Source organism: Macaca nemestrina, chromosome 3 (genome assembly GCF_043159975.1).
Source record: "Macaca nemestrina isolate mMacNem1 chromosome 3, mMacNem.hap1, whole genome shotgun sequence".
Lineage (NCBI taxonomy): Eukaryota > Metazoa > Chordata > Mammalia > Primates > Cercopithecidae > Macaca > Macaca nemestrina.
Genome location: NC_092127.1, coordinates 140190461 through 140204225, shown reverse-complemented (window position 1 = coordinate 140204225; position 13765 = coordinate 140190461). Strand labels below are relative to the sequence as shown.

Below are 13765 nucleotides of genomic sequence, written 5' to 3'. Positions count from 1 at the left end.
ACATGGTACATAGTATACATATGTTTGGCCTCTTTATAGAATGTTTTGTCATCTATGTCTCCCCTGTTACATGGAATTCCCAAGCTGTGCCTAATTTAGTGAAGTAGCGCCCCAAAATGAGGGTACTGCAATTGTGAGCAATTATAGAGGGGTCACATGGTTCTGAAACCAGCCACAGAGGCTGCTGACAAGTGAATCCTGTCCTCCTGGCTCAATACCCTGCTTTAGAAGCCGCTAGATAAGTTGATTCTGAGAATCAAGATATTTCTGAGAAGCTGATTGTCATTTGTGATTGTTCTACATCCTTCTCCCAAGATTTTCCTTTCACCATTTTAATGCAGCTCTTAAACTTGAGTCATGACAATGATCGGCAGGCTCTCATGAATTTTGCTGCAGCAAGGTGTTGGTCAGAAGTTGGTAACGTTCAATCCTTTCCAGTTTGTCAGGCTCTCTGAGAAGCAGAGGCTGAGAGACAGGGTTTGGAGTGAGAGGTTTCCTGGGGGTAATGCCTCTGAACAGTAAAGGGTGAACACAAGGTCGAGCCAGTGCATTAGTTTCTTCTTGCTGCCATAGCAAGTTACTACACTTACTGACTTAAGACACCAGTTTATCATCTTATGGTTCTGGACATCTGAAATAAACAGGTTTCACTGAGCTAAAAAAGTCAAGATCTTGGTGGCAGCCTGCATTCCTCCTGAAAGTTCTAGGGGAAAATCCACCTACTCACTTTCCAGCTTCTAGGGGCTGCCTGTACCCCTTGGTTTGTGACCTTGAATTATTCTAACCTCTGCTTCCTCTCATTCTGACTGATTATCCTATCTCCTCTCCTTTTTGAGGACCCCTGTGATGCCATCAGACCCACTCAGATAATCCAGAATAATCTGAAAGTCTTCAACTTAATCACATCTGCCAGTCCCTTTTACCATGTATGGAATACTTGCAAGTTCATGGGATTGGAACGAACATTTTGGGGGCATTATTCCACCCACCATAGTGAGGCAAGCCTTCAGGTGGCTGTGCAGATCTAAAGTGGGGAGGAAGACTAGGCATACAGACTTCAGTTCTCAGGCAGATCTGACAGTCTCCACCAGTTAAAAATGAGCAGAGTCCTGTGTTTTTGGCAGAAATAGTCTCTAATTATAACTACCAGACTCAGTCGTTGGCTGGAAGCTGCCCATGAAGACCATGACCTTGGCTTGAAAGCCCAAGTGGATCCGGAAAGACAGCTGGAGGCTTTCCATCATCTGTGCTCCTAATAACTGAATAAAAAGTTTTTCTATGAAGGGAGATCCATGTAGCATTTTCTATGGCCACATCTTTAGTGACTGCATGAATTGAAAGGTACATAGGGATAATAGCAAAAAATATGGAAGGACAATCTTAGGCTAGATTTGCTACCTCTGTTCTTGGACATGTTATCCAGCATCAGTATCAAAGGGGTTTTTCCTAAGAATCTACCCTACAGAAATAGAAGCACAGAGAAGCAAGGGTATGTTATGTTTCTTCATTGTATCATTTTTAATTGCCAAGGAGCTAGACAACCCTAAATGTCTATCCATAAGGCAAACACTAAGTTCCAGTTCATTCATACTATAGAATACTGTGCATACATTAGGAATGAGTGGTTATTAATGGCCAAGATACATCAAGTATAGACAGGAAATTGCATAAAAACCTAAGTTATCAACACTTTTATGAAACCTTGTTCTTCTACTTATTTTTTAAGTAATCTTGTAATAAGCAAGTGGGATGGAGAGGTGGGTAGTGAGAAAAGGACTTTGAACCTCAAGAGGAATATGTAAGACTTTCTACCAAAAAACTGCTTTTCTATCTCTAAACTTTTAAAAAGCAACAAACATTCTGATGGCTGCCATGAATGTTCACATTCTAAAGTTATTTTCAGCTAGGAAGGCAGCTCCAAATAATGGAAAAATAGGAAAGTATGATTTATCTGGTTGTACCCTTGGCATAATGCCTATTTTTCCATGAGACCTCAGCAGAATTGCCTGAGAATCATGAGGGGTGTTTCTTTAGCTGTCATCACTGTGAACTTCCAGGTATCACCAGAAGAGGACAAAGATGGATAAATCATGGGACAGCTGACACTGAAGGCTCAGACTTATAGAAGTCACTTTCATTCTCCTCTGCAAGGCTGGAACTGCTGCTCTTGGCATTCTTGAACCTTAGAAGTGGTATCAGATATTAAGAGGATGTATCATGCAAGGCCTAACCAGAGAAACAGAACCAAGAGATACATATTAATACGTGTTCTGATTCATTGCAAGGACTTGTTTCATGCAATTGTGGAAGCTGGCAAAGCAAGTCCATTATGCACAGATGGGGCAGCCTTTCAGGAGGAACAGGCAGGAACTCAGGTGCTGCTGAAACTTCTGACTGCAGCAGAATTTCTTCATTAGGGAAGCCTCAGCTCTGTTCAGTCCTTTCAAACGATTGGATCAGGCCCATAAGCTTATCCGGGAGAATATCCCTTACACTTCAAGTCAACTAATTATGGAGTTTAATCATATTACATGATACTTCTAAAGCAATACCTACATTAGTGTTTTTAGAACTGGGGACAGTAGTCTTGCCACGTAGGCATATCAAAAAATCATTATAATCTACCCTTATCAACTTGGCACCCATAGGCCTCACATTAAGACATAGTTAATCTCCAAATAGTAAATTCTACCTAACATAATACAACTGTCCCATGTACAACTGAAAACACAGTAACCCTTTCCCCAAAAGGGGGTACAAGTTTAATTGGGTACAGTTTACTCTTCTTTAATATGTGATAGCTTGAATACTACCATAACAAATACTAGGTCAACTAGTATTAACATTTATATTAGATTGTAAGAAGGAGATGAGACAAAAATAGTTACTTTATATACAAACATACCTAACAAATATTTGTAACTATCAGTGTCTTTGTTTCTACAACTAGTCAGATGGTCAGAGCTAGTATTTATAACCACCTTCTGCCAACACCCCCTTCCATCTTTCCTTTACCTCCAGTAAGCACTTCAGTTGACTGTGGTTCTTTGCCGTGTTGCGTAACCCAAGCTTTCACTCCTGAAAGGTCTGGACCATTAGCGATCCCTTCTGAATGGAGTTGGTATGGTATTCACTTGACTGATCACAAGACATGGTGGTACCAAGAGACACCCTAAGGGATCTTGTGTATTCCAGGCATATTAGCCCTTACATTCTTGTGTAGCAGTCCAATTTCCCCTTGGTTGTCAGGAACAATTGCCCTAACAAGTACAGCAACTCCTTTACTTTTGAATCAGAGGTATGAGGCAGCCAGCCATCTCAACTTTAACAGATTCATTATTTTGTCTCCTGGTAGAGTTATTCCTCCCTTAGGCTCTGCTGTCTAGGGGTCTTAGTTCCAAACTCCTTGGGAATAAAACAATTTAGTAGATCACTAGGGGCTAATAGTAAAGTTATTTGTATTTTCACCCCTTGATTCTTACACCTTTGAAACCTGGTCATGGGAGAAACAGTTATATTGGACAGTGATTTAAAGACTACATAGAATCCTAGAAGCCTCTGCTTCAGACCTGCAAGGTTTTGCCAATAGCTGATGCTGTAATTTAGTCTTCAAAAGGCCATTCCACCTTTGAGGTTGGTCCACATAGCTCTCCTCTAGACCTTATTGTCTCCAGTTTTCTAATTGCATTTCTTGTACACTTATATTCCTTCTACACCCCTGACCATTCAGCCAAACCATTGGCCACAGCTTAGGAACTATTACAGATTCTTACCTCAGGCCATTTCCCCTTCCAGGCAAAATGAACCATCAGGTTTACTGTTCAAAGTTCTGGCTGCAGAAAGGATTTTCCTTCACCAGCATTCTTTAAGGATGTCCCAGAAATGGGCTGTAGTGCTGCAGCTGTCTACTTGTGATGCCTACATATCATGGAGAGTCATTTGTAAACTGAGCCGGAGTTCTCTCTTCTATAGTCAACTGCTCATATAAAAATCTTCATGAGCCCATAGTTATGAGCTGGGAGAAGGTAATGTAGGGACAGGAGCAGGAGCTCTGAACATTTGGATCAATTCCTCATGCAAATTGTCTTCAAAGTCTGCACAAGCACAATCTCAAATATACTGCTTTCATTTATTAATGAAGTGCTGCTGTGCATCTCCAACTTTGTAACTGTGGGGCATACACTACCCAGTTCCTCATGGGCATCTCAGGTCACACAACATCTTGGTGACACATGATTAAGCATTCAGTCTCTACAAGGGCCTGTAGCAAGCTAAAAGTTGTTTCTAAAAATAAGTTATCCACAGGCAATAGTAGGGCTTGCTTAAAATCCTGAATCTGTGATTTACCTATGGGAGGTCTCCTCAAGAGTTCAAACAGCATCCCTATCTGCCACTGATACTTTGATCGCCACGGGATCTACTAAGCCATATGGCCAGTGGCAAAGCACCTTGAATGGTAGCAGAGCCTTCTCTTGTTCTGGGACCTATTCAAAGCTTATAGCTTTGAGTCACTTGGTAAGTGAGCTGGAGTAGCATACCTCAGTAAGATAAGTTTCTGCGAAGATCCAAGAAGGCCAATTAGGCCTTGTGCCTCTTTGGGCGGTAGGAGGGGCCATTTGCAATAAACGTTTGCCTTAGACATACCTAACGTGCCCCATACGACTGGGCCTTTGGAAATTTCACTTAAGTGAACATCCTTTGATTTTCGGTGGCATTCATTTTCTAGTGTCATGCAAATGTCTTAATCCTATGTCTAGATTAGTTACTACTTCCTGATCACAAGGCCCAATCAGCATAACATTAATATGAGTAATCAGCATATATTACGGAAAGGAAATGTAATCAAGATCTGTGGACTATGGCATAGGGATAGAGTTGATACCCTAAGGTAGAATCATGAAAATATATTGTCATGCCAGCTGAAAGCAAATTGCTTTTGATGGTTTTTACTAACAGGTATAGAAAATGTATTTGCCAAATCAACAGCTGCATACCAGGTACTAAAAGGTTATATTAATTTTCTCAAATAACAAATCACATCTTCAACAGTAACTAGAGTCACCACTTGACTAAGTTTGACAATCCTAAACTGTCATTCTCCAAAATCTGTCTTCTGCATAAGCCAAATAGGCAAGTTAAGAATGTGGCGAAAAGCAGTATCCCTGCATCTTTCAAGTCCTTGATATTGGCACTGTTCTCTAGAATATGGTATTGCTTTTGGTTCACTGTTTTTGTAGGTAGAGGTAGTACTAATGACTTCCACGTAGCCTTTGCTACCAAAAAGTCTTCATTCTACAGGTCAAGGAACACACGTGGAGATTCTATTAGTTGCTGAGTATGTCTGTTATAAATATACATTCCAGACTGGGGAAATAACCACAAGATGAGTTTGGGGACCCACTTGACCCACACTGTGAATTGACCCTTAGCTAAAATTCTATGACCCAACCTTCATAAGCCTCTACCCTCTGTATTGCAGTGATATTTTGGGTTTACGGGAGTTACTGTAAGTTCATAGCCAGTGTCTAGTTATCCCTGAGAAGCCTGATTATCTTCCTTTCCCTAGTGAATTGTCATACTGATAAGTCCTTTTGGAGAAGGCTGAAAAAATATTAACAGTATGAACTTTTAGTAGTACAGAAACATCATTCCTCAAAGAGACCAAATCTCAGCTTCAAATGATTCTTGGTCTGAACTAGTTGATGTCTGGGAATTGATGGAGGGGCTGTGACTTTTGGTGATTCATGTTAGACCACTTACTAGAACTCTTACTTATGCTGTCCAAGAATTTACTAGATTCCCATCTATTACTTTTCTAGGGACATCATGATCAATCAGTGAATAGCATGGGTCTCTGAGTCACTCTATTCTGATTACTGGTTTGGTTTTACACTAATTATTTCGGCCCATCTCTGGTGTTTAAGTACTACCACTTAGCTTCTGCTACCTTAGGATTACATTATCCCTATTCTATTTAAGGATGGCAGTTTCATGGTAGCAGTTCCCACTTTAATTTCTGACCTACAGAGAATGACAACCAAGCTCTTAGAAGGGTGCTGGAGACTCAAATTTCTCAAAGTAATAAAAAGCAGGTCCTCTAGACTCTCCTGGGGTAGGTAAAGGGGTCTTGTGTGACAAATCCATTATAGGATTCCTACCTCCCTAAGCCTTCTGATACACTTTCTCTAGAGGACATCCACACAGGTCTAGCATTTCAACTTCATTTAGTGTAGGCCACCTTTGGGTCCACATTTTAAACAGACAGAATCCTTTATAGCCCCTAAAGCTAAAATAAACCTAGAATCTATGCTTAATGGACACATCAATAAATTTAGCTTGATCCAACTTTATATTCTTTTCATCATGATCCCTCCCTGAAGATTCATTCCTACATATTCCCTGTATTTCTGTATAAAAATATGGGAAAGTCATGCAGATATTTTGAGGTTGTGCATCTCCTCATGTGTCACACTTTGCACTTCACTCTTTAGGAGCTTTTGGAACGTGAGAGTCTAAGTCTGGAAACAGATGTCAGGAACATATCCTAAGGAGAATCAGTGGTGCCTTATAACACAACAATCTCAGGCAATGGAGAGCTAACCACCTCACTAAGTCTGGAAACAGATGTCAGGAATATGTCCTAAGGAGACTCAGTGGTACCTTATAACACAACACAATCAGGCAATGGTAGAGCTAACCATGTCACTAAGTCTGGAAACAGATGTCAGGAATATATCCTAAGGAGAATCAGTGGTACCTTATAACACAACACTTTCAGGCAATGGTAGAGCTAACCACCTCACTAAGTCGGGAAACAGATGTCAGGAATATATCCTAAGGAGAATCAGTGGTACCTTATAACACAACATTCTCAGGCAATGGTAGAGCTAACCACCTCACTAAGTCTGGAAACAGATGTCAGGAATATATCCTAAGGAGAATCAGTAGAACCTTATAACATAGCATTATCAGGCATTTGAGAGCTAACCACCTCACTAAGTGTGGAAACAGATGTCAGGAATATATCCTAAGAAGAATCAGTGGTACCTTATAACGCAACACTATCAGGCAATGGAGAGCTAACCACCTCACCAAGTCTGGAAACACATGTCAGGAATATATCCTAAGGAGAATCAGTAGAACCTTATAACATAGCATTATCACGCATTTGAGAGCTAACCAACTCACTAAGTCTGGAGACAGGTGTCAGGAATATATCCTAAGGAGAATCAGTGGTACCTTATAATGCAACACTCGCAGGCAATGGAGAGTTAACCACCTAAGTCTGGAAACAGATGTCAGGAATATATCCTAAGGAGAATCAGTGGTACCTTATAACACAACACTCTCAGACAATGGAGAGCTAACCACCTAAGTCTGGAAACAGATGTCAGGAATATATCCTATGGAGAATCAGTGGTACCTTATCACACAACACTATCAGGCAATGGTAGAGCTAACCACCTCACTAAGTCTGGAAACAGATGTCAGGAATATATCCTAAGGAGAATCAGTGGTACTTTATAACGCAACACTCACAGGCAATGGAGAGCTAACCACCTCACTAAGTTTGGAAACAGATGTCAGGAATATATCCTAAGGACAATCAGTGGTACCTTATAATGCAACACTACCAGGCAATGGAGAGCTAACCACCTAAGTCTGGAAACAGTTGTCAGGAATATATCCTAAGGAGAAACAGTGGTGCCTTATAACACAACACTCGCAGGCAATGGAGAGCTAACCACCCCACTAAGTCTGGAAAGAGATGTCAGGAATACATCCTAAGGAGAATCAGTGGTACCTTATAACACAACACTCTCAGGCAGTGGAGAGCTAACCACCTCACTATGTCTGGAAACAGATGTCAGGAATATATCCTAAGGAGAATCAGTGGTACCTTATAACACAACACTCGCAGGCAATGGAGAGTGCCTTCAGGCAGAGGTAGAAGGGCTGTTTTTACCAGCCAAGTAAAATCCACAGAATTTAGGAATTTGATATCCCCAGCTTCATTGGAATCTGCCCAAATTTCTCTATTCAGAATCCTATTTCTTCTCAATCAATGCTCTGACTTATACAGAAGTCATCTCATGAAGCTGGGAATCCAATTCACATCAGAATTCAGTCACTCACTGGATGTGACACTCTGGGTTTGACTTTTGGAAATCTTGACCCTGCAGCTATAGTAGATAAAGGGTCATTTCAGGACAAATATGAGAGTTCAGGTTATTTATACAGAGATTAAGCTTCAAATTTGAAGGCTTAAGCTCAGCCTTTTCTTTCCCTACTTTCTCCAAGGCCATTGCAAGCATTCAGCCAAATCCCATCACACTTACTGTGTTTAAATGGTTCTAAGGTAGCATATACGTAACTTCATCTATAGGTTATCAAATGTTGCTACTTTGCAATTCTGAAGGCTGGTTAGACAAGTTTGAAATCTATAGGGTAGGCTTTCAGGAAGGGCAGACTTGAACTCAGTTGCAAATTAACTTGCTGTCATCAGGCAGAATCTCTTCAATAGGGAAGCCTCTGCTCAGCTCTTAAGGCCTTCCAACTAGTTGAACCAGGCCCAGCATATTGTACAGGATGATCTCCCTAACTTAAAGTCAACTGATTATAGGCTTTAATCACATCTACAAATTACTTTTACAACAACGCAAATTGACTGGAAACTACAGCCTAGACACACTAATACATCAAATACCATTATACGAGTTGGGGTAATCACTTTTTCCAATACTATTGAATACTACTGAATGGAATGCATCCATTTATGATTGGACATATTGAAGGTCCATAGTTTGGTGTGGAGCCAGGTAGTAGAGGATGAGAAGTAGAAAAGTAGAGAAGTAGAGAAACCACTTTAGGGTTTGAGTCAGAGAAGAGGAAAAGGGCAGTGGCTAGGGGCCAGCATGAGATCAAGGGTGGTGTTTCTAAGACAGGAGACAGACTGCTATTGCTTGAGTATGTCTCTTCCAAAGTTTACATGTTGAAACTTCATGGCCAATGTGATACTAAGGGGTGGGGACTTTAAGAAGTGACTAGATCACAAAGGCTCCTCCTTCACGAATGGAATAAAGGCCCTTCTAAAGGAGGCTTTACTTATCTAGTCCCTCTTCCCCTCTACCTTCTGCCATGTGAGGCTACAATATTTCTTCCCCTTCAGAAGTTGCAGCAAAAAGGTGCCACGTTGGAAGGAGAGACACTGCCTTCCTCCTGCCTACATACTAAATCTGCTGGTGCCTCTATCTTTGACTTCCCAGCCTCCAGAACTAGGAAAAAAAATGAGACAGCAACTTGCTTTTTGCCCAGGCTGAAATGTGGTGGCGTGATCATGGTTCATGGCCTTTATCTCCCGGCCTCAAGCGATCCTCCTGCTTCAGCCTCCCAAGTAGCACATACCACTGCACCTGGGTTTTTTTTTTTTTTTTTTTTTTTTTTTTTTTTTGTAGAACTGGGGTCTTTGTTGCCCAGGCTGGTCTTGAACTCCCAATTTTAAGCAATTCTCCCACCTCAGCCTCCCAAAGTACTAAGATTACAGGCATAAACCACTGTTTGCTCTTTATAGGTTACCTGTGTTCTTCATAAGTTACTCAGTCTGTGATATTGTTATAGCATTCTGAATGGTCTAAAATTGGTACCAGACAAGTAGTATGTTATAACAAACACCCAAAAATACAGACACAGCTTTGGAACTGGGTAATGGGTAGCAGCTGAAACAGTTTGAGTGCTGGAAAAAGCCTGCATTGCCATGAACAGAGAAATAAGATGAGATTCTGGTGGCAGCTCACAGGAAAGACAGCTTTCATCTCAGAGGAGATCCAAGTGGTTATGAGTGGAATATTGGTAGAAATATGGATAATGATGACTATTTTGATGTCTCAAATGAGAAAGTACTGGAAACTGGGGGAAAGGTCATCCTTGTTACATCATGTAGCCAGGATGTTGGCTGAATTTTGTACATGTCCCAAGACTTTCTGGAAGGCAGAAATCAGAGCGACAAACTAGAGTATCTGATGGAAGAACTCTAAGCAGTAAAGTCTTGAAGGTGCTGCATGGCTTCTCTTAACTGCTTATGGAGAAATATAGAAAGATGGAATTCATGATTTAAAAGAAAGCAGAATATAAAGATTTGGAAAGTTTCATCCTGGCTATGTGAAATATTTAGAGCATGGTTAGGAGAGAAAAAAAGGGTGGGGCCAAGCAATTGTTTGATAAGGAGATTACTGCAGACAGAAACCAGGTACTGTTTGTCAAGAAAATGGGAGAATGACCCTGAAGGCATTATGGAGATTTGTGATGACATGCCCATCGCAGGCCCCAGGGTACCAGGGCCTTGAGTGCAGAATGGTTAAGAGAGTTACTCAGAGGACCTGTGAGACCTCAGAGCTCATTTTCCAAGGCTGTGTCAAGTCTGCTCCCTGTATTCCAGGGCAGTGCTCCTTGACCATTTCAGCTGTGGCTCAAGCAGGCCCAGGTGCAGCTTGGGCTTACACTCTGGAGAGCACAGGCAGTGAAATTTGGCAGTGTCCATGTGACGCTAACTATATGGAGTGCAGGAGCCGTGGAGGCATAGCTACCTCCACCTAGATTTCCAAGGATGCCTCAAAAAACCATGAAGGTGGGACCACCACCAAGTGTCCTCATGAGAACAATGTCTAGTGGAGCCATGAGGACTCTCTTCAGTGGTCCCACCTTTGAGGATCTCCAAGGGTATTAACAGAACACCCTAACTAGGAGAGCATCTGCTGGAGTCATGGGGGTGAGGCAGTCCCAGAGACCCCAGAACTGTATGCTCAGTATGCAACTACAGCCTGGGAGACCTGCAAGCACTTGACTTTAACCAGGGAGCTGCTGCATAGGCTGAACCCAGAAAAGCCATGGAGCCATTGTCCCCACTCCACATCCAGTGTATCTGGAAGTCACAACATCAGAAGAGTCAGAGAAAGAAAAAAAGACAGTGGTAAAGTCAACGAGGGTTATCAAGGTATTCCATAAAAAACGTTTAGGATTTTATGTCCTGAAAGACCTCCAGAAGCAGAGAGAAGCAAACACATTTCCACACTTGAGTTCCTCCTGACTCTCCTAGGTTCCATTACAGCAGAGTAACTGCCAGTGTTCCACCAACCCAGGAACAAGCCCTGCAGGCGCAGTGAAAAGAATCCCAGGAGAAAACTCAGGAATAAAAATGGAGAAAGTGACACTTCAGACTGAAACTACCAGAAACATCCAGAAATGAAGCAGAAAAAAGCAGCCCAGGGACCAAAAAAGCCCTCAGTTCAGTTAATTAAACCATGGAGTGACCAGGAAATCCAGTTTCCTGCAAGAATGGGAATTTCTTGAGCATGAAGTATACAGGGTATCACATAGTATCAAAAACAGTTACCCGGCATTTCAAGCAGAGGGGTATGAAGAAGAGATGGCAGAAATGTCTCCAAATGCTGATAAGCTTGCAGGACTTACACTACACTATTCATGAGGCCAACCAGAGGCTAAGGTGCCAACTCTTGCCATGTCCTTATGGAGAGGCCTGCTGGGCCTGTCCTGCAGACTCTGGCTGAGCAATGGAGGAAAGGAGTACCCAGACACAAGTATCCAGGGAAAGAGTGGGCTAGGGGACTGCTGGCACGAGGGACCTAAGAGAGTAGTGCGGATAAGCTGGAGGCGCTTGTATTTATTTAGTACAGATTTAATGACAAAGGCCTGGAGCCAACACAACCTGTGGATAGTTAACATTTTCATCCCCAACTTGCAGGGAGCAGTCCTGCACATGGATGACCAAAGGTTGGTTTCCAGACAACATAAGTAAATTGTCTAGATAAGCTTCCCTACATTCACTTGCACCTACTTCTGGCCCTCTGCCTCAGGGTAAGAGAATTAGCTGTCTTCAGCTTTTATTCTCTCCCTAAGCTTTGCAAAACCTCCTGGCCTCTCAAGAAGGTTTGTGTCTTTCCCTATCACTTACAACTTTTCCCACCACCCTGACCAATCTCCTATAGAGGCCCTGCACAAGATTCTGGGATACAGATGGAAGATCAGCATCTTCTCAGGTCCTCCCTGTGCAGATGTGGCTGACCTCACACCTCCTGAGCACCAGCCCAAGGCCTATGACATTCCCATAGCCTTTCAGGAGCTGATATGGACCCCGATACTTGTGATCTACGTAGAAAATCCTCAGGTATCCAAATGGGAGCCCTGGAACATGAAACCACCATGGTCAGTTCCATATATGTATCCTGCCTTTCTCTCAGCAGCCCCAGGCCCCCCACCTCAGTGGTCCATCTCTACTAATCCAGATCCTGAAGACAATTAGAATCTGGATCCTGATTCTATCAGAAAGACTGAAAAATAGCACAATCTGTGTATGTTGGTACATGACTCCTTTCTCTCCTCATCCAGTGCAATGAGAATACATGTGAAATAAATGAATGACTGTGACCTCAGGAAAAAAAAAAAAAAAAAGATTTTATGTCCCGTTGATATTTTATCCTGTTGAGTTTTAGACTCACTTGGGACCTGTTAAAATGCTTTCTTACCTATTTCTCCCTTTTAGAATAGAAATATCTGTCCTGGATATTTCCCAATGTGTTTTAGAAGCATGTAATAACTTTGTTTCACAGATTTATAGCTGGAATCTTCCTCAGGATGAAACATACATTTGAGCTTACCTATATCTGATTTATGTGATATCTAGATGAAATTCCAGACTTTACAGATGATACTCAAAAGAGTTAAGACTTTGGGGGCCATTGAGATAAATGAATGTATTTTGTATACGTTTGAGCTTACCCATATCTGATTTATGTGATATCTAGATGAAATTCCAGACTTTACAGATGATACTCAAGAGTTAAGACTTTGGGGGCCATTGAGATAAATGAATGTATTTTGTATGTAGGGAGGGGACATACATTTTGGGGACCAGGGGTAGAATACTACAGTTTAAGTATGTTCCCTCCAAAATTCACACGCTGAAACTTAATGGCCAGTGTAATGGTAGGGCATTTGAGAGATGAACAAGCCATGAGGGCTCCTCCCTCATGAATGGAGTTAAGGCTGTTAGCTTCCTTGTAGCATTAGGCTTTTTGCCCTCCCACCATGGGAGGACAGATCATACCTCTCTCCAGAAGATCAGCAACAAGGAGCCATTTTGGAAACAGAAACCAGATCCCTCACTAGTCAGCACCTTGATCTTGAACTTCACAGCCTCCACAACTGTGAGAAAATTTGTTTTTAAGTTACCCAGTCTATATGTAGTACTATTATAAGAGCACAAATGGACTAAAACACTGAATTATGGGCTGACAAAGAGGCAGGAGAAGCAAGGCGAAGAGCTTGAAAACCTAAGGAGGCATAACTGGTAGAGTCAAGTGGTAGGTGCGGGTGTTAAGTACACAGGAAAACTTGGTCTTCAACACAATATACCCTGAGATAACGAAAAGTAGATGTAAGTTTACACAGGAGTCAAGTGGGGGAGAACTGGCATGGAAGTCGAGCAAGGGACATGGCAATTGGAGAAGGTTGACAGTCATTGCTGAGGTTGGGAAAGAAAAAGATAAGTGATTCATATCCACTTTACTGAACTGTTCTGAACTTTAAAAACAAATACAAAATTGCTACTTTTCTCCATTCCCTAACCTCAATCATTTGTCAAATCTTTCCCTAGATGATTCTGTAACTTTGTAATATTAATAGTATTACATATATAATATTAATAACTGACTATCCAATTCAATTTGAAACTGGAGCCCTCAGGTCATGT

At 41.8% G+C, this 13765-nt stretch overlaps 1 long non-coding RNA gene and 1 pseudogene across 1 annotated transcript in view; one reads left to right on the top strand and one right to left on the bottom strand.

Annotated features, from left to right (window-relative positions):
* LOC139362405 (uncharacterized) overlaps positions 1-13765 on the bottom strand; it is a 376215-nt gene that overhangs the window by 112413 nt on the left and 250037 nt on the right. The window lies entirely within an intron of this gene.
* On the top strand, positions 11192-12316 carry LOC139362125 (putative uncharacterized protein MSANTD5; annotated as a pseudogene).